This window comes from Ranitomeya variabilis, chromosome 6 (assembly GCF_051348905.1).
Source record: "Ranitomeya variabilis isolate aRanVar5 chromosome 6, aRanVar5.hap1, whole genome shotgun sequence".
Taxonomy (NCBI): Eukaryota; Metazoa; Chordata; class Amphibia; order Anura; family Dendrobatidae; genus Ranitomeya; species Ranitomeya variabilis.
Genome location: NC_135237.1, coordinates 287,552,196 through 287,578,161, shown reverse-complemented (window position 1 = coordinate 287,578,161; position 25,966 = coordinate 287,552,196).

Sequence of the window (25,966 nt, the reverse complement as noted above, 5' to 3'; positions counted from 1 at the left end):
AATTCTCAGCGTGGATATTTTGTAGGGTTTTCTACTGACCGCACAGTTTCCTATCTGTCTTCTGCTATCTAGTACTAGCGGGCCTCATTTGCTGAATCTGTTTCATTTCTACGTTTGTATTTTCCCCTTACCTCACCATTATTATTTGTTGGGGGCTTTCTATATCTTTGGGGTTATTTCTCTGAGGCAAGTGAGGTCTTGCTTTCTTTCTCTCTAGGGGTAGCTAGTTTCTCAGGCTGCGTCGAGATGTCTAGGAATTCAGGCACGTTCACCGGCTACCTTTAGTGTGTTTGGTTAGGATCAGGATTGCGGTCAGTCTAGTTACCACCTCCCTAGAGCTCGTTCTATGTTCAGTTACTTAGCTCGTCAGTTCTGTGATCCTCAGCCACTAAGGATCATAACAGTACAGCAGGCCAAGAAGTGTTTAATGCATCGCAGAAGTGGGATAAGAGAAGTCCTGAGTGCAATTTTTTTTTTTCTCCCTTTGCTGCAGTCTGTCCAGCTTCTCTCATCCCCTTAATCTCTGGGTGGCTTTGAGTTCAGCTGCAGACATGGATATTCAGAGTCTGACTTCTAGTGTGGATCATCTTGCTGCAAGGGTGCAAGGCATTCAGGATTTTGTTGTTCACAGTCCTATGTCAGAGCCAAAAATACCTATTCCTGAGTTGTTTTCTGGAGATAGATCTAGGTTTCTGAATTTTAAGAATAATTGTAAATTATTTCTTTCCTTGAGACCTCGTTCCTCTGGTGATTCCGCTCAGCAAGTTAAAATTGTTATCTCCTTGTTACGTGGCGACCCTCAAGATTGGGCTTTCTCCCTGGCGCCAGGAGATCCTGCATTGCTGAATGTGGATGCGTTTTTTCTGGCGCTTGGACTGCTTTATGAGGAACCTAATCTTGAGAATCAGGCAGAAAAGGCTTTGCTGGCCCTCTGTCAGGGACAGGATGAAGCAGAGGTGTATTGTCAAAAATTTAGGAAATGGTCGGTGCTTACTCAATGGAATGAGTGTGCCCTGGCTGCAAATTTCAGAGAAGGTCTTTCTGAAGCCATTAAGAATGTTATGATGGGGGTTCCCCACGCCTGCTAGTCTGAATGACTCAATGGCTTTGGCCATTCAGATTGATCGGCGTTTGCGGGAGCGCAAATCTGCGCACCATCTGGCGGTGTTTTCTGAACAGAGACCTGAGTCTATGCAATGTGACAGAATTCTGACCAGAATTGAGCGGCAAAGTCATAGACGTCAAAATGGGTTGTGCTTTTACTGTGGTGATTCTACTCATGTTATCTCAGCATGCTCTAAGCGCTTTAAAAAAATCGCTAAATCTGTCACCGTTGGTACTATACAGCCTAAATTCATTTTGTCTGTTACTTTAATTTGTTCTTTGTCATCCTACTCGGTTATGGCTTTTGTGGATTCAGGTGCTGCCCTGAATCTGATGGATTTGTCGTTTGCCAGGCGCTGTGGTTTGGTCCTGGAGCCTTTAAAATTCCCTATACCACTGAGGGGAATTGATGCTACACCATTGGCTGAGAATAAGCCTCAGTATTGGACTCAAGTGACCATGTGCATGACTCCTGTACATCAGGAGATGATTCGCTTTCTTGTGCTGCATAATTTGCATGATGTTGTCGTTTTGGATCTGCTATGGCTGCAGGCTCATAATCCAGTTCTGGATTGGAAAGCTATGTCTGTGTCAAGTTGGGGTTGCCAGGGGATTCATGGCGATGCTCCTTTGGTGTCAATTGCTTCTTCCACTCCTTCTGAGGTCCCTGAATTTTTGTCGGACTACCAGGATGTATTTGATGAGCCCAGATCCGGTGCCCTGCCTCCTCATAGGGATTGTGATTGTGCTATAAATTTGATTCCTGGTAGTAAGTTCCCTAAGGGACGACTTTTTAATTTGTCTGTACCAGAACATGCCGCTATGCGGAGTTATATAAAGGAGTCTTTGGAGAAGGGACATATTCAGCCGTCCTCATCCCCTCTTGGTGCAGGATTCTTTTTTGTGGCCAAGAAGGATGGTTCTCTGAGACCTTGTATAGATTATCGTCTTCTAAATAAAATCACGGTCAAATTTCAATACCCTTTGCCATTATTGTCTGATCTGTTTGCTCGGATTAAGGGGTCCAGTTGGTTCACCAAGATAGATCTTCGTGGTGCGTATAACCTTGTACGTATTAAGCAGGGGGATGAATGGAAAACAGCATTTAATACGCCCGAAGGCCATTTTGAGTACTTGATGATGCCTTTTGGACTCTCTAATGCTCCTTCTGTGTTTCAGTCCTTCATGCATGACATCTTCCGAGAATATCTGGATAAATTTATGATTGTGTATCTGGATGACATTTTGGTCTTTTCTGAGGATTGGGAGTCCCATGTGAAGCAGGTCAGGATGGTATTTCAGGTCCTGTGTGCTAATGCCTTATTTGTGAAGGGCTCAAAATGTCTCTTCGGAGTACAGAAGGTTTCCTTTTTGGGTTTTATTTTTTCTCCTTCTACTATTGAGATGGACCCAGTCAAGGTCCAGGCTATTCATGACTGGACTCGGCCTACATCTGTTAAGAGTCTTCAGAAGTTCTTGGGTTTTGCTAATTTTTACCGTCGCTTCATTGCTAATTTTTCTGGCGTGGTTAAACCCTTGACGGATTTGACCAAGAAGGGTTCTGATGTGACTAATTGGTCTCCTGCGGCCGTGGAAGCCTTTCAGGAGCTGAGGCGCCGGTTTTCTTCGGCTCCAGTTTTATGTCAGCCTGATATCTCTCTTCCTTTTCAGGTCGAGGTTGATGCTTCTGAGATTGGAGCAGGGGCTGTTTGTCACAGAGAAGCTCTGATTGCTCTGTGATGAAGCCTTGTGCTTTCTTTTCAAGAAAGTTTTCACCTGCCGAGCGGAATTATGATGTTGGTAATCGGGAGTTGTTGGCTATGAAGTGGGCATTTGAGGAGTGGCGACCTTGGCTCGAGGGAGCTAAGCATCGTGTGGTGGTCTTGACTGATCACAAAAATCTGATTTATCTCGAGTCTGCCAAGCGGCTGAATCCTAGACAGGCTCGTTGGTCGTTGTTTTTCCCCCAGTTCGATTTCGTGGTCTCGTACCTGCCTGGTTCGAAGAACGTGAAGGCTGATGCTCTTTCTAGGAGTTTTGTGCCTGACTCTCCGGGAGTTTCAGAGCCGGCTGGTATCCTCAGAGAGGGAGTGATTTTGTCTGCCATTTCCCCAGATTTGCAACGAGTGCTGCAGGAATTTCAGGCGGATAGACCTGATCGTTGCCCACAAGAGAGACTGTTTGTACCAGATAGATGGACCAGCAGAGTTATTTCCGAGGTTCATTCTTCGGTGTTGGCAGGTCATCCTGGGATTTTTGGTACCAGAGATTTGGTGGCTAGATCCTTCTGGTGGCCTTCCTTGTTGCGGGATGTGCGTTCCTTTGTGCAGTCCTGTGGGATTTGTGCTCGGGCTAAGCCTTGCTGTTCTCATGCCAGCGGTTTGCTTTTGCCTTTGCCTGTCCCGAAGAGGCCTTGGACGCACATTTCCATGGATTTTATTTCGGATCTTCCAGTCTCTCAGAGAATGTCTGTCATCTGGGTGGTGTGTGATCGTTTTTCTAAAATGGTCCATTTGGTGCCCTTGCCTAAGTTGCCTTCCTCCTCCGATTTGGTTCCTCTATTTTTTCAGAATGTGGTTCGCTTGCACGGCATCCCTGAAAATATTGTGTCTGACAGAGGATCCCAGTTTGTGTCCAGATTTTGGCGGATCTTTTGTGCTAAGATGGGCATTGATTTGTCTTTTTCGTCTGCCTTCCATCCTCAGACGAATGGCCAAACCGAGCAAACTAATCAGACCTTGGAAACTTATTTAAGATGTTTTGTTTCTGCTGATCAGGATGATTGGGTTACTTTTTTACCATTGGCCGAGTTTGCCCTTAATAATCGGGCTAGTTCTGCTACTTTGGTTTCGCCTTTTTTTTGTAATTCTGGCTTTCATCCTCGTTTTTCCTCGGGTCAGGTGGAGCCGTCTGACTGTCCTGGGGTAGATTCTGTGATGGATAGGTTGCAGCAGATTTGGAACCTTGTGGTGGACAATTTGAAGTTGTCACAGGAGAAGGCTCAGCGCTTTGCCAACCGCCGTCGTGGTGTGGGTCCCGGACTTCGTGTTGGGGATTTGGTATGGCTGTCTTCTCGGTATGTTCCTATGAAGGTCTCCTCTCCTAAGTTCAAGCCTCGCTTTATCGGTCCTTATAAGATTTTGGAAATCCTTAACCCTGTGTCATTTCGTTTGGACCTCCCGGCGTCGTTTGCCATTCATAATGTGTTCCATAGGTCTTTGTTGCGGAGGTATGTGGTGCCTGTGGTTCCTTCTGTTGAGCCCCCTGCTCCGGTGCTGGTTGATTGGAGTACGTGGTGGAGAAGATCTTGGATTCTCGTATTTCTAGACGGAGGCTTCAGTATTTGGTTAAGTGGAAGGGCTATGGTCAGGAGGATAATTCCTGGGTTGTCGCCTCTGATGTTCATGCGGCCGATTTGGTTCATGCCTTCCATGTTGCTCATCCTGATCGCCCTGGGGGTTTTGATGAGGGTTCGGTGACCCCTCCTCAAGGGGGGGGGGGTACTGTTGTGAACTCTGTTTTTGGGCTCCCTCTTGTGGTCACAAGTGGTACTGTGTGAGTGCTATCTTTGGGCTCCCTCTGGTGGCTCTTTTTGTCATTCTGCAGGTCTGTGGCTGGGATCAGCTGTCTCGTTATCTGCTAGTTGGTTTCCTATTTAGCTCACCTGGACTTTCAGTTGTTGCCTGCTGTCGATGTATTCAGTGCTATTTTGATCTCTCCTGACTACCTTCGTTATCAGTCTCTCCAAGAGAAGCTAAGTTTCTGTTTGTTCATTTTTTGATCTTCAGTGTTCAATATGTTTCTTGGTTTATTATCTGTCCTTGTCCAGCTTGCTAATATGTGATTTCCTCGCTTGCTGGTAGCTCTAGGGGGCTGAGTTTCTCCCCTCACACCGTTAGTTGGTGTGGGGGTTCTTGAATTCTCAGCGTGGATATTTTGTAGGGTTTTCTACTGACCGCACAGTTTCCTATCTGTCTTCTGCTATCTAGTACTAGCGGGCCTCATTTGCTGAATCTGTTTCATTTCTACGTTTGTATTTTCCCCTTACCTCACCGTTATTATTTGTTGGGGGCTTTCTATATCTTTGGGGTTATTTCTCTGAGGCAAGTGAGGTCTAGCTTTCTTTCTCTCTAGGGGTAGCTAGTTTCTCAGGCTGCGTCGAGACGTCTAGGAATTCAGGCACGTTCACCGGCTACCTTTAGTGTGTTTGGTTAGGATCAGGATTGCGGTCAGTCTAGTTACCACCTCCCTAGAGCTCGTTCTATGTTCAGTTACTTAGCTCGTCAGTTCTGTGATCCTCAGCCACTAAGGATCATAACAGCTAGGTCCTTTTGGTGGCCTTCCTTGTCACGGGATGTGCATTCTTTTGTGCAGTCCTGTGGGACTTGTGCTCGGGCTAAGCCCTGCTTTTCTCGTGCCAGTGGGTTGCTTTTGCCCTTGCCAGTCCCGAAAAGACCTTGGACGCATGTTTCCATGGATTTTATTTCAGATCTTCCTGTCTCTCAAAGGATGTCTGTCATCTGGGTGGTTTGTGATCGCTTTTCTAAGATGGTCCATTTGGTACCCTTGCCTAAATTACCTTCCTCCTCTGATTTGGTGCCATTATTCTTTCAGCATGTGGTTCGTTTGCATGGCATTCTGGAGAACATTGTTTCGGACAGAGGTTCCCAGTTTGTCTCTAGGTTTTGGCGGTCCTTTTGTGCTAAGATGGGCATTGATTTGTCTTTTTCTTCGGCTTTCCATCCTCAGACAAATGGCCAAACCGAATGAACCAACCAGACTTTGGAAACCTATCTGAGATGCTTTGTTTCTGCTGATCAGGATGATTGGGTGACTTTCTTGCCATTGGCTGAGTTCGCCCTTAATAATCGGGCTAGTTCGGCTACTTTGGTTTCGCCTTTTTTTTGCAATTCTGGTTTTCATCTTCGTTTTTCTTCAGGGCAGGTTGAGCCTTCTGACTGTCCTGGTGTGGATTCTGTGGTGGACAGGTTGCAGCAAATTTGGACTCACGTAGTGGACAATCTGACGTTGTCCCAGGAGAAGGCTCAACGTTTCGCTAACCGCCATCGTTGTGTTGGTCCCCGACTTCGTGTTGGGGATTTGGTTTGGTTGTCTTCTCGTTATGTCCCTATGAAGGTTTCTTCTCCTAAGTTTAAGCCTCATTTCATTGGTCCTTATAAGATTTCTGAAATTCTCAACCCTGTGTCATTTCGTTTGGTCCTTCCAGCTTCTTTTGCCATCCATAATGTGTTCCATAGGTCGTTGTTGCGGAGGTACGTGGCGCCTATGGTTCCCTCCGTTGATCCTCCTGCTCCGGTGTTGGTTGAGGGGGAGTTGGAGTATGTGGTGGAAAAAATTTTGGATTCTCGTATTTCGAGACGGAAGCTTCAGTACCTGGTTAAGTGGAAGGGCTATGGTCAGGAGGATAATTCCTGGTTTGTTGCCTCCGATGTCCATGCTGCCAATTTAGTTCATGCCTTTCATTTGGCTCATCCTGATCGGCCTGGGGGCCCTGGTGAGGGTTCGGTGACCCCTCCTCAAGGGGGGGGTACTGTTGTGAATTCCGTTCTCGGACTCCCTCCTGTGGTCATGAATGGTACTTTGGTTAGTTCTGCTCTTGGACTCCCTCTGGTGGCTTTGAGAGGAACTGCTGGTCACTGAGGTGGGCTTCTCAGCTGCCCTCGTTTATTGCTATGCTGGCTTCCCTATTTAACTCCACTCAGATCGTTACTTCATGCCAGCTGTCAATGTCTCAGTATTGGTTCAGATCTCTCTTGGACTTCTCTGACGACCTGTCTACTCCAGCAGAAGCTAAGTCCTTGCTAGTTCATTTGTTGTTACTGCTTCCTGAATATATGTCTTAGTACTGCTAAATTCTAGTCCAGCTTGCTATCATGATATTCCCTTGCTAGCTGGAAGCTCTGGGGGTGCAGAGTTGCAGCTCCACACCGTGAGTCGGTGTGGGGGTCTTTTTGCATACTCTGCATGGTTTTTGTAGTTTTTTGTGCTGACCGCATAGTTCCCTTTTCTATCCTCTGACTATTTAGTGAAGTCTGACCTCCTTTGCTAAAACCTGTTTCATTCCTGTGTTTGTGACTTTCCTCTTGACTCACAGTCAATATATGTGGGGGCTGCCTTTTCCTTTGGGGAATTTCTCTGAGGCAAGGTTAGGCTTCTATTTCTATCTTTAGGGGTAGTTAGCTCTTAGGCTGTGAAGAGGCATCTAGGGAGAGTTAGGTACGCTCCACGGCTATTTCTAGTGTGTGTGATAGGAGTAGGGTTTGCGGTCAGCAGAGTTCCCACTTCCCAGAGCTTGTCCCGATTTCTAGTTTACTCATCAGGTCATTCCGGGTGCTCCTAACCACCAGGTCCATAACACCCTCCTATCTTTGTAAATTTGATTAGCTTACCTTAAGTTCCCTTATTTATATCATTTATAAAAATGTTGAACAACACTGGGGCCAGGACATAGAGCCTTGTGGTACCCCACTTGAAACACTCTTCCAATTGGATATGCAACCATTTATTACCACTCTTTTTATGATCACTGAGCCAGGTATGAATTCCCCTAACAGTAGCCTTGTCAATCTTATACTTGGTCATTTTTTCAATAAGCATAGTATGAGATACTTTATCAAATGCTTTGATAAAGTCGAGATATACTTTATCTACCGCATTTTCCTGATCCATACAGTCAGTGATTCCATCATAGAAAGAAATTAGATTAGTCTAGCATGACTTGTTGCTCCAAATTCATGCTGACTCTGGTTAATTACTGTATTCTTATCCAAGTACATTCTGCTTAATAATTTGCTCAAAGATTTTTCCTGGTATAGAAGTAAGGCTCATTGGCCTGTAATTTCCTGGCTTCATCTTGTTTCGGAATTCATTAAAATCTGAACATGATTTCATCAATAAAGTTTTGTCAATACCAAATACCAGGTAGCATCAAAAATATAGGAGTCTATTTAAAACATGACATACCAAAAGAGACAAAATCCACTGAGTCAAAGCACTCAAAAATGCAATAAAAAGTAACCTAATTTACATAATAGTTTCACTAATGCTGCAGAAAATCTGGAATATCAAAAGCACACCAAATACTAATCATGTGAATTTATCCTTCAGGGTCTTGTAAAATGGTGTGACAAACTGAATTTTTTTTACAAAGTTCAGAATTTTTTTGAGCCACAAAAATGGCAAAAAACTTTATAGGTTGGTAATGCCATAACTGTAATGACCTTGAAAATCAAGTTGCCAAGACAATTTTAACACAAAAGGAACATTGTAAAAACAAACCCTAAAAATAATGGTGTTTATTTCAAGCTAAGACATATGATATAAAATAAATTATTATAGTTGCCAACATTCTTAGTTACTGTCACTAATTTTTAGAAACATTTCTAGGAATTTTGAGAAAAATTCCCCTTAAAAGGGCTTATGAAAACTACCCCAAAGTGGGCATGACCACCCATTTTTGCACAATTCTGAAGGCACAGTTTAAGAATTACAATTTTACCAACAGAAATGTTGGTCAGCATGGCATCTCAAGTGATTTCTTATTCTTACTTCATAGCAGCTTACATTATATCATACCAGGCTGTACCCATAAGTCTCTGACACATTAATTCTAGGTTCACGCATATTTCCAAGTTCTGAAGTACAGGCAGGTTCCAAATAGCACTTTCGTAAGCCAGCTAGTTCTAGATATAGAACTCGACAAAGAGAATAATGCAAAGAAGATGCAACAAATACATTGATACTGATGTCAAAATGGAAAATTTAAATGACTTTAGAAATAATCTCTGTGAATATAAATCAATAATCACAGACATTTTCACTAATGATGTTTGAATACATCTGGAAAAAACTCAGGAAAAAATTAGAAGGTGGCAGACTTTACTCTCTCGATATGTAGAGTGTGTAAATCTGAAGGATGGCTTTACAATGCACCTTTTATACAGTATTTCTAGGAGACTACACAATGTATTATATGTCTGGAGTGGCACTGTAGTGAATGTGTATAGAAGGAAGCTGTAACATGTACTTATAAATCATAGTCACTAGCTCCAGTGTTCTGTGTGGAGTGCGGTGCCCCTGACTGCTAATGTCTCCTGTGCTTTTACCACACTGCTCTGTCTTGTTTTCTTGGCATATAGCCTCAACAGTAGAGATTAATTAGTGTTCTGCAACTGCTTTTATACTTTGTGACCTTACACCATGTACAGGAAATGGCAACGTCGGTTTACATTTATCTCAGCTGAATATTTCCAGTGCATTACCAAAAGCAAAAAAAATTAAGACAATATTAAAATCACTCCTAGCCTGAAGCATTAGCTTGTAAAGTTTCATGTACTTGCATTTTGTTCTTATTTACAGTATGTTGCCTAGGTGCAAATATGCTCATAATGAGTCCATAACTCTCCTTTGTCCCAAGGAAGAAGTCCATTTATTTCATATATCAGTTGTTATATGTCATACAATAGTCATATATTAAATAATATCTTAGTTTAGAAATCAATTACAACTACAAAGGAGCCAAATATTATGATTTGCAAATCATTACTTACCTTACTGTATTTTTTATTGTATAAAAATTGGAAAATCGAGAAGGAAATTAATTTGCTGGTGACTGTGGCTGATACCAGGGAAACTGTGGCTGGCACTGGCATATTCCTTTTTGGCATAGATTTCAATCACTGGTGAAACACGGGCTGTACTATGATTTGCCTAGTCTAGAAGAAAGAGTTTAGGAAACCAAGCTCTACGACTGAAAAAACATAGTTCATTTCAAGATAACTCTTTAGAAAAGCATCCACCCCCAGGGAAAGTTTACTGATAACAATTTGTGGCACAAATTCTTTGTTTTCAGTTTCAGCTCTGTTTATAGGGAGGTCCGACAGCTTGGACCCGTGTCGATCAGTAGAGGTGGCAAATTTTCTGCTCGTTAGAATGGTGCAGCAAAGCACATGTGTGACCTGCAGTCCACACATCACCTATGGTGCTGCTGAGCATGGCGCTTGGCTTTCTATAGCAGTCTAGTAAAAAATATAGCAGCAGTCAGGCATCTGACATACAGGGCCATGTGGAAACAAGATGAAAGATCCCCGCCCTGTGGATTGGCGTTGGTCCCAGGGGAAGGAAACCCATTGGACAATTTCTTTAAGGGAGCCTGTGAAAAAAAGACATATTTACCTGTGGTCATAGTGGTAGTCTGCAGGTAAATATGAAGAAACAGAGGGGCTTGTCATAGTGGTAGTCTGCAGTTAAATACCATTTCAAGCATGTTCAGCAGTCTAAAAGGAAAACTATCTACAGGAACAACATTGAAAGTTACATTTCCAGTCACTGAGGTGGTGGAGATTACTGTAACAGTAACCACTCACTGCTCTTGCTTCATGACTGACATCCTGCTGGGCTGTGTGTGTGTACGCAGAGCAGGATGTCAGTCAAGGAGAAGTGGGAGTGATTACAGTGCACTCACTATATACTGTAATAAGCAGTGACTTCTTAAATGTCCAGGATCTTCCCAGTGGCGGAAAGCAAGTGGCTACAGGGAGAATAAAACTTCCCTTTTCCCTGCTTTACCAGCAAAACTGCTGAATATCTATGAAATGCAATTTACCTGCAGAAGACAATAACGTCTTTTTTTGCTGACAGGTTTTCTTTAAGCATGGTGTTTCTTACTTGTATCATTGTGGACTGTGTGGAGCTGATTGACTAATAAAATGCCTTCTACATTACATCAGAGCAGCTTCTATAAAAGCATTACATCAAATTAATCTAGAGCTTTGCTTAGTCATACATATTTTTGATTTTATGAACCACTATTTTTTTTCCATTCTGTTCTGATCTCATGATAGTTCTCCGTCTGGAGATATTTTGCATAACGTTAGTGTTTAGCCATCTAAACAATGTACTTGAGGTTTAAATGAATGTACATATGCGCCATTCAAAATGCAAAAGTAATCCTCAACTTGTTTCTATTACCTTATTCTATTTCATTTTGGGTAGATGGGCATATGGCATCTTTGTTTTACCCAAAATTGTTTATTGATTTTTTTATATATTTCCATAAAAGGGAGCAACTATACATTTCAAAAAGTACAAATTCCATGTAAGTTTTCAAATGAAATGCTGCACATACATGACAATCACCCACACCTGAATGACATGAACAACAAAATTAGTATCACGGTTCCATCCGACAGTGTGTCTGGGATGCAGTTACTGACAGCTCAGCTTTCCAATCTGGTACAGGGGCGTGCTGAGCTGTCAGTACTTTGATTGACAGCTCAGTCATCCAGTCTAGTGCAGGGACACGCTGAGCGGTCATTGTGTAAATGATGTCCAATCTGAGACTGGGAGGCGTCGGCTGTCTCCAGGTGTTCATTATCCCAGGTGATTGACAGACTACATAACTGAGCTGTTTCTCCCAGTCCTCTGCCAGACTACATTTAGCTACTGTGTGGGTTGTCTCTCTGTGCCTTGTAGTTTTATAAAAGGTAGCAGTGGTAATACAGTGGCACTTTTTAACTGCTATACTATATCATGATAGAGTCATCTTGAAGCTACTGCCAATTGGTGAAGTAGTGAGGACTGTCAAAAAAACATAATCTGCAACAATTACTCTTTAAGCACCCCAGAGAACTAGCAAGATTTTCCTTTAAAATTCACCTTCACTTTACAGTACTTTTTTTCTATTGTACATCCTTAAAAAGAAGCTATCATCAGAGAATGGCCTGTTGATGAAATCAGGTTTTTGTATTGTAGGCTTGCACAAGCCCCTCTGTTTCTTCATGTAATTCCTCAATGATGCTGAGATCATAATAATTTCCAGGGCTTTGTTCTTCTTTCATGTCACAAGACATACACCATGGCAAGACTAAGCACAGCAACAAGACAAAAGGTAGTTATACTGCATCAGAAAGGTCTCTCCCATGCAAAGATTTCAAAGCAGACTGGGTTTTTGTGCTATTCAGCCATTTTTGGAAGCTCCAAAGAAATAGGCAACTTTAGGATCTGTGACACAGTGGCTGGCCAAGAAAACTAAGTTCAGCAGACGTAAGACACATCATGGACATGGTTACTTCTCTTCCAATAGGAAGATAGCTAGAAGAGCCATCAACTCAGATCTTACAGCAACCAACTAGTCCCAGTTACATTAATAGAAAAAGCCATATGTTCAACATGAAAACCGGTGCAAGCAATTCAGCTGTACACAAAAATAAAGGAACTGGGTTGCAAAAAAGGTGAAACATTTGGCTGCAAAAATAGTGGTGGTTCCTTGCAAGTTTGGGGTTGCATTTCAACAAACAGAGGTGGATATTTGGTAAGGCCTGCTGGTGTCCTCAATGCTAAGAAATATATGTGATCTTATAATAAACGGAACATACAGGTCCTTCTCAAAAAATTAGCATATAGTGTTAAATTTCATTATTTACCATAATGTAATGATTACAATTAAACTTTCATATATTATAGATTCATTATCCACCAACTGAAATTTGTCAGGTCTTTTATTGTTTTAATACTGATGATTTTGGCCTACAACTCCTGATAACCCAAAAAACCTGTCTCAATAAATTAGCATATTTCAACCGTCCAATCAAATAAAAGTGTTTTTTAATAACAAACAAAAAAACCATCAAATAATAATGTTCAGTTATGTACTCAATACTTGGTCGGGAATCCTTTGGCAGAAATGACTGCTTCAATGCGGCGTGGCATGGAGGCAATCAGCCTGTGACAATGCTGAGATGTTATGGAGGCCCAGGATGCTTCAATAGCGGCCTTAAGCTCATCCAGAGTGTTGGGTCTTGCGTCTCTCAACTTTCTCTTCACAATATCCCACAGATTCTCTATGGGGTTCAGGTCAGGAGAGTTGGCAGGCCAATTGAGCACAGTAATACCATGGTCAGTAAACCATTTACCAGTGGTTTTGGCACTCTGAGCAGGTGCCAGGAAGCATGAAGTGCTCCAAAATCTCCTGATAGCTAGCTGCATTGACCCTGCCCTTGATGAAACACAGTGGACCAACACCAGCAGCTGACATGGCACCCCACACCATCACTGACTGGGTACTTGACACTGGACTTCAGGCATTTTGGCATTTCCTTCTCCCCAGTCTTCCTCCAGACTCTGGCACCTTGATTTTCGAATGACATGCAAAATTTGCTTTCATCAGAAAAAAGTACTTGGGACCACTTAGCAACAGTCCAGTGCTGCTTCTCTGTAGCCCAGGTCAGGCGCTTCTGCCGCTGTTTATGGTTCAAAAGTGGCTTTACCTGGGGAATGCGGCACCTGTAGCCCATTTCCTGCACACGCCTGTGCACGGTGGCTCTGGATGTTTCCACACCAGACTCAGTCCACTGCTTCCTCAGGTTCCCCAAGGTCTGGAATCGGTCCTTCTCCACAATCTTCCTCAGGGTCCGGTCACCTCTTCTCGTTGTACAGCGTTTTCTGCCACATTGTTTCCTTCCAACTGACTTACCATTGAGGTGCCTTGATACAGCACTCTGGGAACAGCCTATTTGTTGAGAAATTTCTTTCTGGGTCTTACCCTCTTGCTTGAGGGTGTCAATGATGGCCTTCTTGACATCTGTCAGGTCGCTAGTCTTACCCATGATGGGGGTTTTGAGTAATGAACCAGGCAGGGAGTTTTTAAAAGCCTCAGGTATCTTTTGCATGTGTTTAGAGTTAATTAGTTGATTCAGAAGATTAGGGTAATAGGTCGTTTAGAGAACTTTTTCTTGATATGCTAATTTATTGAGACAGGTTTTTTGGGTTATCAGGAGTTGTAGGCCAAAATCATCAGTATTAAAACAATAAAAGACCTGACAAATTTCAGTTGGTGGATAATGAATCTATAATATATGAAAGTTTAATTGTAATCATTACATTATGGTAAATAATGAAATTTAACACTATATGCTAATTTTTTGAGAAGGACCTGTACGCAGTGTGAAATTTGTGCAATATCAGCACAGTGTATGGTGCTACTAATATGATTTTATCCTTGGGTGTACATTAGAAGGTTTTTAATCATAGTAAACCAGGGATGGCATAATGAGGAAACAGCTACAAACACTAAGGCTATGTGCACACATTGCGGATTTACTGCAGATCCGCAGCGTTTTTTCCGTGCAGAAACACTGCAGAACCACAAGTCATTTACAGTACAATGTAAATCAATAGGAAAATAAAAATGCTGTGCTAATGGTGCGGAAAATTCCTCACGGAATCCGCAACGGATTAAAAAAGGACCATGTCAATTCTTTGTGCGCTTCTTCAGCGTTTCTGCACCCATTCCATTATAGGAAAACGCAGGGGTAAAAACGCATGGAATCCGCAGCAAATCCACAGGAAAAACGCACAAAATCCGCATTAAAAAGGCGCAGATTTTGACCTGCGTTTTCTGCCAAGAGATGCAGAATCCGCATGGAAAATTCCACAGGCAAATCTGCAACGTGTGCACATACCCTTAAGAGTATATTAAATATTTTGTTCTTTTTGTGTTCAAGGTATTTTGGTGTGTTATATACTTATTATAAGGTAGTTATTGTATTCCTTTTGATCGTATATATAAAGTTTTTTGATGTTTACATTTAGAGTATTATGAACAATAGTGTATTAGTATTTGATGTCATGGATATTTAAGCTATGAAATTGACAATGCTGATCACCGCCAGAAGAAGCCTATGCTGCCTGTGCAACTTTGGGCCAGGCTTATGTTTAGCATGCTGCATGGTGTCGGAGGCTAGGTTCACATTAGCGTATTTGTGCGCAGCGTGTCATCTGCATGCACAAACGCATGCCAAAACACATTTAAACGAATGCTTACGCTGCATTTTTTATCCACATCAGCTTACATATGCCAAAAAAACGCTGTGTGTGCACGTGTTTGTATGCGTTTTTTGCCTGCGTTTGCATTGTTTATGCGCATGCATGCATATTTCCAGCAGGGCGTGTCTCAATGGGCGTGTTCCTGGACATGCGCAGTCCGAAGTACGCAAGCACATCGAGCGCATGCGTACACATGTCCTTGCGTGCCAATGCCTTCCCATAGACACTTATGCGTTGTTTTGATGCACTCATCCGCATGTACATGCCTGAGCATATTTTACGTGACAAAAAATGCAACATGTTGCGTTCGACAGGCACGGCAAAACAACGCATGCGGACGCATCCGCATAAAAACTGTTGCCAACGCATGTAACTGCGTAAAAAATGTTAAATATAGGTACGCAAGATGCATGCTGATCTATGTGGATCTGTACGCTGCGCACAGATACGCTAATGTGAACCTGGCTTTAGAGTGGAAACAAGTGCACTTGGAAGATTTTATTGATTACATGCTCAAATTAAGTTCTGTTTGTTAGTATCTGGAATAAATGTGTTTTTCTTTGTCAAAACATGTAGAAGTTGCACTGTGTTTCTTATTTAGTAGATGTCCCAGTCTGGAGTTGTGGTGAGGAAGTGAGAAAATCTGTTTCATAGATGTTGATATGGAGGAGACAGAATCGCACTAAAAAAAGATCAAAGTTAGTGCTAAATCAGGACTTTCACATTGGAAATTTCACTCTGTGGAATTAGGGATGGTGAGAGACTCATGTTTCCTGAATCTATAGTCTGCCATTACTGAATCTGGTGTTGCTCAGCTTCAGCATGCTCATGGCCACAGAACTGTATGGGCTTAATACAAAGTCTTTGACCTTCTGCCTCCTGAAGTGAACATTTTGGAATGGCACTGACTACAGACAAGTATCATTTTTTACATTTTTCTCTCCTTCTTTAGGTCCGTGAAAAGCAATTGTCCAGTACTAACCAACTCCTTTAATAAAGGAGCATTGTAGTTCAAGTCCCCATTTCTGCACCAGTTTTCAGAACTTACAAAACTAACTCAGTACATGTGCTCAGGATTCAGAAAATCTACCAGTATGACTTTGCAGAAGAAAACCAAAGCCCTACATATCTTTGGTTTAAATTAACCAAAGCTGTAAATTTGCAGAACAGAACTGCTAACCACTATGCCACCCATTTCTACCACAGTATATTCCGTGTGTTTCATGTTGATCTTGAGCTATACAGAAGAAACCAGAACCCTATGAACATTTTTTTAAATAGACCAAAAATTCCGGCGATTCAAGCCAGCACTGCCAACAGAAATGCCACCCCTGCGTATGTATGTTGTGTACTGTGCATATACATTTACACAACGAACTAAATGAAATATGGACATGTCTTAGAAATACAACCAGCTTGATAGAAGTATTGTTTTGTTCTTTAAGTCGGTCTGTGTAATTAGTCATATAAACTGCTTGGAGAATTAATTGGTTTTCTAACATAACGGGAGGAAGGTTTCGTCAGCCACATTACAATGAAAATATTGATAGAAATGTAGTTTAAGTCACAACATATAAAAATGAATATACATGAAGGAATTATATATCCAATAATCTGCACAGAGATTGGTTTTAAAGTGGATTTTCAGCACATTAAAACACTCAACTAAAGGGAAGTGAAATTCCGACATGCGCAGCATCATAAAATATTCTGTCCATCATGCCTATGTTATGGTTTTGTTATGCCTATGTTATTAAACTGCTGTTATGTATCTCTTAGGAATGAGCAACAAAGAAACAGAGATTTGGCTATGATTTACGTATTGCGAGCCAAGCCAAGTCTCTCTTTAATTAATAGCTACATTTTGAGCATGTGCTTTAGTTAGGTTTACCATTCGCAGTGTTTCCATTGGCTCATTACCATCGTTTTTTATTTCTTTGTAGCATGCTTTTACGTCATGGGATCCAAGTAATGCATTATTTTAGCACTTGTTACATTAACGACTTTTAACATTTTCCTTTGATACTTTCAATGACACAGGTGTGCCCTGATTTGTAAATCTTTACACATGACCTTTCACTCAATTTTTTTTTAATTTAACCTGATTTCTTCCTCCAATTGCTATTTCACTGATTGTGGACATTTTTTTCCAGAGTTATGCCCCCCAGGAATAGAGGTACAAATTTTCCCTTCAATAGAATGGTCTTCAGCTCAGAACTTTGGTCATAGAGGAAAAAAAGCAAACGCACAAAAAGAAGTTCTATGGTATACACCCAGTTAGTTGAAGGGAAAATTATCTTATTTGCTAATGAGTGTATATAACTTTAAGGCACAGTTTTAAATTGCATGAACACAGAGAAAAAACATTTTACATGGTTTGCAGAACAGTGACTGAGAGGTACTCAGTTTAAATGGAATGTGTCACAGTTGTTGTTTTTTAATAGTAATTATTGAGTAACTGATTATTATTAATTGTATAATCATCTTTAAAACAGCATACTGTGTTAACATTTATTTTTCATTATTTCCTCAAACTTTTTTTATTTCATAGTGTGTTAGTGTCCAAGTACTGTAGCCACAGGCCATAGGAGACTGCGGTCAGCATCTGACCCAATCTCCTATGCATGCGGCTGCCTCAGCTGTGAAGTCTGCATGTTCTATGAGCTGCCCAGTTTACAACTGGGGTTGGAGTCAGGCACAATCTTATTCGAGCCCAGCCCTATATACAGCTCTGGCAAAAAATTAAGAGACCACTGCACAGTTTTATAAAAATCAGCTTCTCTACATCTCTGACAGCCATTCCATTCCAGTGTCAGTTGAATTCCAACCAGAGTACATCTCATTCTACTTAATGTGCTTCTGATTAGGTCACCTGAACCAAATCTTTTTTAACGAAGGAAGGTATAAGAAACAATGCTGTGGTGTTCACAATCCTCTTGCAATAGGACAAACTTGATGGCGAAACAAGTCCTAGTAATATCCCAAAAGTAATAGGAAAGGGAACACTAAAATCCCACATCCTAGATATCACTGAATGAAATATTTCAGTTGTAAATCTTTATTCATTACATAATGGAATGTGTTGAGAACAATAAAACATAAAAATAATCAATGTAAATCAAAATGAGTATCCCACGGAGGTCTAGGGTTGGAATGATGCTCAAAATCAAAGTGGACAATGAAGTTACAGGCTGATCCAACTTCAGTGGAAATGCTTCAAGACAAGGAAATGATGCTCAGTAGTGTGTGTCGACCTCCCTACAATGCCTGGTCATGCTCCTGATGAGGATGGTCTCCTGAGGGATATTCTCCCAGACCTGGACTAAAGCATTCGAGGGCTGTGTGACCCTCCAAAGAAATGCCACCCCACACCATTACTGACCCACTGCCAAACCGGTCATGCTGAATAATAATAATAATCTTTATTTATATAGCGCCAACATATTCTGCAGCACTTTACAGTTTAACAGTTTCAAACACAACAGTGATAAGTAACAATGTTAACAATACAATAATTAAAGCAACACAAGACGACCCTGCTCGTGAGAGCTTACAATCTACAATGAGGTGGGGAGATACAAAGTACAGGTGTGTATTTACAATGATGTATTTGCAATGATGGTCCAGCCACCTTCAGGGAGTGGGGGATAGATGGAAGTAGTGAATGGGCTACACACAATAATAACATGCTCAAGGATGTTGCAGGCAGCAGACCACTCTATATAGCGTCTCCAGACTATGTCACGTCTGTCACATGTGCTCAGTGTGAACCTGCTTTCATCTGTGAAGAGCACAGGGTGCCAGTGGCGAATTTGCCAATCCTGGTGTTCTGTGGCAAATGCCAAGCATCCTGCATGGGGTTGGGCTGTGAGCACAACCCCCATCTGTGGACGTCAGGCACTCAGACCATCCTCATGGAGACGGTTTCTAACCGTTTGTGCAGACACCTGCATATTTATGGCCTGCTAGAGGTCATTTTACAGGGCTCTGGCACTGCTCCTCCTGTTCCTCCTTGCACAAAGGCTGAGGTAGCAGTCCTGCTGCTGGGCTGTTGCCCTCCTACGGCCCCCTCCAAATCTCCTGGTACAGACACAGCAAACCTTCTTGCCACAGCTCGCATTGATGTGCCATCCTGGATGAGCTGCACTACCTGAGCCACTTGTGTGAGTTGTAGAGTCCGTCTCATGCTACCACGAGTGTGAAAGCACAACCAACATTCAAAAGTGACCAAAACATCAGCCAGAAAGCATTGGTACTGAGATTTGGTCTGGGGTCCCCACCTGCAGAACCAATCCTTTATTGAGTGTGTCATGATCATTGCCAATAATTTCCATCTGTTGTCTATTCCATTTGCACAACAGCATGTGAAATTGTCAATCAGTGTTGCTTCCTAAATGGACAGTTTAATTTCACAGACACTTGATTTACTTTGAATAATATTCTGTTGTTTAAGCGTTCCCTTTATTTGTTTGTGAGCAGTGTATATATATATACGTATATGAAAGTTTAAAAAAAAAAAATGGATAACACCCCTCTCACTTTCCCCCCCTCCCCTCCCCCCAAAAAAAGAAACATACTTCAGTATCACCACATCCATAAAGATCTTCCTCTAGTGGTGAGAACTGGTCTGGTTAGGCAGCCTGGCATTAATAGAATAATGCTAGGCTGCCCTACCTGTTCTCATCACTGGATGAAGTCAAGTAAAGTGAATTCAAGGATAGGACTAAAAAATAAAGACAATTTTGAATCAAACCCTCTCTCTCTTCTTCCTCATTAGAAAACAAGAAACATAAATATAGGTGGTATTTCTAAAAGTATCTGGTATCTGTAAAAGTCTAATCCATAAAAATATAAAAATTAATGAATTGACCCTTACGGTAAATGTTACATATAGAAAAATAATCAAAATGACAGAATTGAGTTCTTTCAGTCTCCCCCACCTCCCTACAAAATGCAATAAAAAGTAATATATGCTGTAATGGTATCAATCAAAATATCATCTTCCCATGTAAAAAAGAAGCCCTAACATATCTCCATTAATTTTTATTTATTTATTTTTACTACAGCGTTTTTTTTTCAACATTAAAGAAACAAATTCTATAAAAGTTTGGCCTCACCGCAATCCTAAAGATATTTTCAAAGCATATAGTAAAAAAAAGTAAAAAAATTTAAAAAAGTTAAAACATTGTTATTTTCCTTTTTTTTTTTCAATTGTGCACATTTTTTGGGAGGATGACACATTCCTTTAAAAGTAAAAAATCATGTGAAAAATGTTCTGTAAGTTATACTTTCTTTATTAAGAATTAATTATTATACAGTATATTTTATATGCGTACTAGTAATCAAGTACTTTCTACATCTGCTTCAGGCTGTAACATGAAAGGAGTAAATAAATAGATAGCAGTTACTAAATTATTTTATTGCTTGCGCTTGCTTATTTCAAGACTACATTATCTAATGCTTTCTCTAATTAGAACATAAAGAGGTTTTCCCAACCAGGTATATAATTTGCAGTCAGTCTGAATGGAATTTGTTGAATCCTGACAATGTCCAATATGCAAACTGTCAGGATGTCTCTCTGCCTGCCAAGGTGGTTGTTGACCCATATTGCTCACAAACAATTTACAAAGTTGCAGTCACAAGTGATGACTGCACCACCAGGCAATCAGAAGAGAATCTTGACAGTGTGGATGTTGCACACTGTCAGGATTTAGTAAGCTGGCAGTCAGATAGAGTGTAGAAAAAGACGTCTAGTCCAGAAAACCACTCTAAAAACATTAGCTCCATCCATAGGATAGTGGATAACTTACTGTATACTTAGAACCTGATCGTTGGAACGACCAGCAATCTCGAGAACTGTGCTCCAGATTGCCCACTGTTTTTGGGAATGCCAGGAGTTTCTTTTTCCATTAGTCTCATGGACAATGAATGAAGCAGACATTGTTCATGCACACCACCACTCTATTCAAGATGGGAATTTGTGGAGCCCAGTTGTCCAGATCCAGGATCACTTATGATTACAAGGGTCGAACTGCGAGCTACCATAATTTAGCTTCCGTATCCTATATAAAAGAGATACATCCTGGGAATACCCTTATAAAGGGGTCAGCACCGGCCCTGGCAGGTATATTTCTGTATTTTATAAAGCTAAGTTATAAAACCATTAGATACATTTTGACTTGCTGCAGTGTATAGTCTTTTTTGGAAGATGTTTCACATTAAATTGGCCAATTTAACGTTACCACTATATCAAGAAGCTCTTTTTGACATGGTTGATGTACCCAACCCTGAAGAATTCTCAGGTGATTTAAATGTTATTAGAAATGTTGACTTCTCATAATGCCTGGCAGAAGTATAGACCTGTAGTAGCAATATTCTGCCCTCACATGGGTCAGTGTATTGATTTGACACTTCCTGTTTAAAGAGGCTACTCGGGAACTTTTTTTTTTACTATGTGCCTAAAAACTAACAAGCAGGCAGTTACTAACAGAGGCAACTACCTGCTTGTCAACGCTGACTCTGGTTCCAAGCAGTCAGACCACTACTAGGGCCGATTTAGAGACTCCATGTCAACAGAACAGCTCTTCTTCCGGGCTGCTCTATTGATAGAGGGTGACTGTTGGAGTCATACTGATTGACTACTGAAGTTAGGTAGCATGGAGCTGGCTGACAATCGGCCTGATATTGACAGTCACGCCCAGTAAACAGAGCAGAGCAGAAAAGAAGACACAAATTTGTTGATGTGACGTCAGTGGAAGGTGCTGAAATGCAGGCAGGAGCGGTATGTGACCGCTCTGAGCAGGCAGACATCGGTGCCAGGCACAACAGGCAGTTAGATAGCAACTACCTGCTTGTTAGTGCTTAGGCACACTATTAAAAAAGAAAGTCCCGGGTAACACCTATAATTATGCAAAATGTCTATGAGCATGATTATTGATTGAACCCCCAATAAAGCACTGGAACCTGCAATCTGTCCACAAGCAAGGTCCATCTGTCACTGTGTTCTAATATATATACTTTTGTATATGCGTGTATTATTTCTGTATATTAAACCATTATTCTATATACTGTAAGTATTCTATGGTCATATGGCTTCAGCAATTAGTAGAGACAGGAATTAATAACCCTGCGCAACAAATTTCAGGGAAGTTCTTGTCCCCTTTTATTGTATCTTATAGATTTTGATATGCTGAACATGAATAAGTGCTCCAAAAGTCTGTATCTCGTAACGTTTTTAACCCCTTCATAACCGGAGCTTTTTAGATTTTTCTTTTTTGTTTTTCGCTCCCCATCTATCCAGAGCCATAATTTTTTTACTTTTCTGTCAATATGGCTGTGTGAGGGCTTATTTTTGCGGGATGAGTTGTACTTTTGAACGACACCATTGGTTTTACCATGTCATGTACTCGAAAATGGGAAAAAAAATTCTAAGTGTGGTGAAATTGCAAAAGTTCAATCCCACACTTGTTTTTTGTTTGGCTTTTTTGCTAGGTTCACTAAATACTAAAACTGACCTGCCAATATGATTTTCCAGGTCATTACGAGTTCATAGACACCAAACATGTCTATGTTCTCTTTTACCTAAGTGGTGAAAAAAAAAATCCAAAATTTGCTTAAAAAAAATAAATAAATTGCGCAATTTTCTGAGACCCGTAGCGTCTCCAGTTTTCGTCATCTCAGGTTGGGTGAGGGCTTATTTTTTGTGTGCCAATCTGACGTTATTAATGATACCACTTTTGTGCAAATACATTCTTTGATTGCCTGTTATTGCATTTTAACGCAATGTCGAGGTGACCAAAAAAAATGTAATTCTGGCGTTCTGTTGTTTTATCGCTACGTCGTTTAGCGATTAGGTTCATTCTTTTTTCTTATTTTATAGATATGTGTAGGCTTGATTTTTTTATTGTTTTATTTTGATTGGGGCGAAAGGGGGATGATTTGAACTTTTATGTTTTTTTATTTTTTTATATTTTTAAACACTTTTTTTTACTTTTGGCATGTTTCAATAGTCTCCATAGTAGACCAGAAGCTGCCATAGCGTGATCGCCTCTGCTACATAGAGGTGATGCTCAGATCACCTCTATGCAGCAGAATTACAGCATTGCTATGAGGGCCGGCCACAGGGTGGAGCTCATAGCAATCTGCCATCAACAGCAATATCAAAATATTGTTTAAAAACAGTCAGTGAAATATTTGACCTCACAAAATGAATCCTCGGTGATCCCCTGCTGTAATGTCAGTATTCTCTTTTGATTCCTCCCCTGCCCAGGAGATGTGGTATGCTCCGTACACGGTCAGCCGAATGATTCACTGCACCTACGCGCAATTCGCATAATAAGTGCTTGCATATGTGTAGATCAGCGATTTATGTTATTTCAGTGGAAAATTCTGAATATACTATTTCAGAAAAAGTTCATATTAGTATTATAACAGAATATTATAATGTTTCGTATCATTTCTCAAAAACCTTATGTGATAGGAAAAATCTAAAGTCATTTCTGAAATCAGGAACACTTAAAATTGTCTGAGGGACAAAACCTTTGTAACACAGTGTAATTAAAATCGAATTTAAAATAAAACTATTATACATTAAAGAACCAACTGATTTCTACATATATCTAGAATTTTACTATTTGAAAAAAGTATCCACCGTATGGATTTTGTGCATGTTTTACTAAAAAGCCAACTTCCTAGTGATGTAATGAAGGTCAAAAGAAGTCAATGACAGAACAGCTGTTCACCAATTATTTTACTTGAGATAAAAGAAACATGAAGCATTTCCCACTGACTTGTTGGCTTATACATGGAATTTCATTAATTGCTATTAGTGTTAAATGGATTGAAGATTTTGCTTTCCTCTGTAGGAAGCCTGTTCCCAAGATGTTACATGATTTATAGTCAATGATATGTTCCATGGTATTGTACTATAGGTTCATGAGTCCCTCATGAGAAAAGTGCATTCTGAATGTAATATAATTAAATGTAAAATGTAATTTCATGGCAGCATATCAAGCTCGCTCCTGGAACTACTGTATGGCACGTCTTGCCAGGGCCGCCATCAGGGCAGTGCCCTTACTACAGTATGGGGCCCGGTGATGAGGAGCAAAAAGGGCACGCTGGCAGCCTGGTCCGCGCTCCTCTTGGGCCCCCTGACATTTTGTTCAGGCTTCGGAACACCAACAACACTGTGGTGTAAAGACACCTACAGTGTTGTAAATGCAGTGGAAATGGGCACTGTAGCTTTAAGCTGCGGCCCGGGCCCGGTGCATCATGGTCCAGATCGTGATGTCACATGCTGCCCTGCTCCACTTCCTCATTCCGGAGCAGAGCCGCGTGCGGTGTGCCTCGTGGCTGCGGTCGTGCGGATGGTGGACGGCGGACCAGAAGAGGTGACAGGGGACAGGACGAGGTCAACGTGCAGGCTGCAGACCGGACAAGCAAGTGGAGGTGGCGGGCGAGCAGGGTGAGTACCGTGAGGCGTGAGCTGACTCTAGGCTCAGTGGTGACTGACTGGGTGGGGCAGCCGGCAGGGGGCCCACATTCCAACAGGGCCCGGAAGGGGGGGGCTGCTGCACATTCCAACAGGGCCTGGAGGGGGGAGGGCTGCTGCACATTGCAACAGGGCCCAGAGGGGGGGCTGCTGCACATTCCAACAGGGCCCGGAGGAGGGCTGCTGCACACTCCAACAGGGCCTGGGGGGGGCTGCTGCACTTTCCAACACGGCCTGGATGGGGGGGTTTGCGGCTGCACATTCCAACAGGGCCCGGAGGAGGGCTGCTGCACACTCCAACAGGGCCTGGGGGGGCTGCTGCACATTCCAACACGGCCTGGATGGGGGGGTTTGCGGCTGCACATTCCAACAGGGCCCGGAGGGGAGGGGCTGCTGCACATTCCAACAGGGCCCTGGGGCTGCTGCACATTCCAACAGGGTCCGGGGCTGCTGCACATTCCAACAGGGCTCGGGGGCTGCTGCACATTCCAACAGGGCCCGGGGGCTGCTGCACATTCCAACAACAACACGGGGCAGGAATGAAAACACAGGTGACAGGAATGAAAACAACACGGGGCAGTATTCAGGAATAACAACACGGGGCAGGAATGAAAACGGGGCAGGAATGAAAATGTGGAGGGAAGGAAAACCGGGCAGGAATGAAAAAACACTGGGGCAGGAATGAAAACAACACTGGGGGCAGGAATGGAAACTACACAGGGGGCAGGATGTGAGACATGGGGGCAGAATGTGTGACAGGTGGCAGGATGTGAGACACGTGGGCAGAATGTGTGACAGGTGGCAGGATGTGAAACACGGGGCAGAATTTGTGACACAGGGGGCAGGATGTGAGACAGGGCAGGATGTGAGACACGGGGCAGGATGTGAGACACAGGGAGGCAGAATGTGAGACACAGGATGGAGAAAGATGGGCAGGATTATGGTGCAGGATGGAGACACATGGTGCAGGATCACGGGGCAGGATGGATACGATGGAGACAGATGGGGCGGCAGGATCATGGGACAGATGGGGCGGCAGGAGCATGGGACAGATGGGTCAGGATCATGGGACAGATGGGTCAGGATGGGGAGATCATATGGGGGCAGAATGGATACTCATGAGGGCAGGATGTGAACCAGGAATGAGGTACACGAGCCAGGATGGGGGATATTATTACCATAGGGGCTAATTAAGGGATATTATTACTGCAGTGATGTATTTATTTTATTTTTTGAGGATACTGTTTTAAATGGGGGGGGCAGTCCTGTTACTATGCAGAGCAACACTAGGTCGCCTTTTTTTCTTCATCTGGTGTAGTGTAGAAGTCGGGGAAAAAATTAAGCAATGTGTTCTGCAAGCGGAGCTCTAGATAACTATGTTATTTCCTGCAGAAATGAGTCCTGGCTGGAAGATGTGATGGCGGTCTGTGCTGGATTAAGATGGAAAGCGAGGCTGAAGGACTTCACCTTGAGACGTCACTGGTGAGTTAGTGTGTTACCTGTACACAGACACTATACACTGTATAC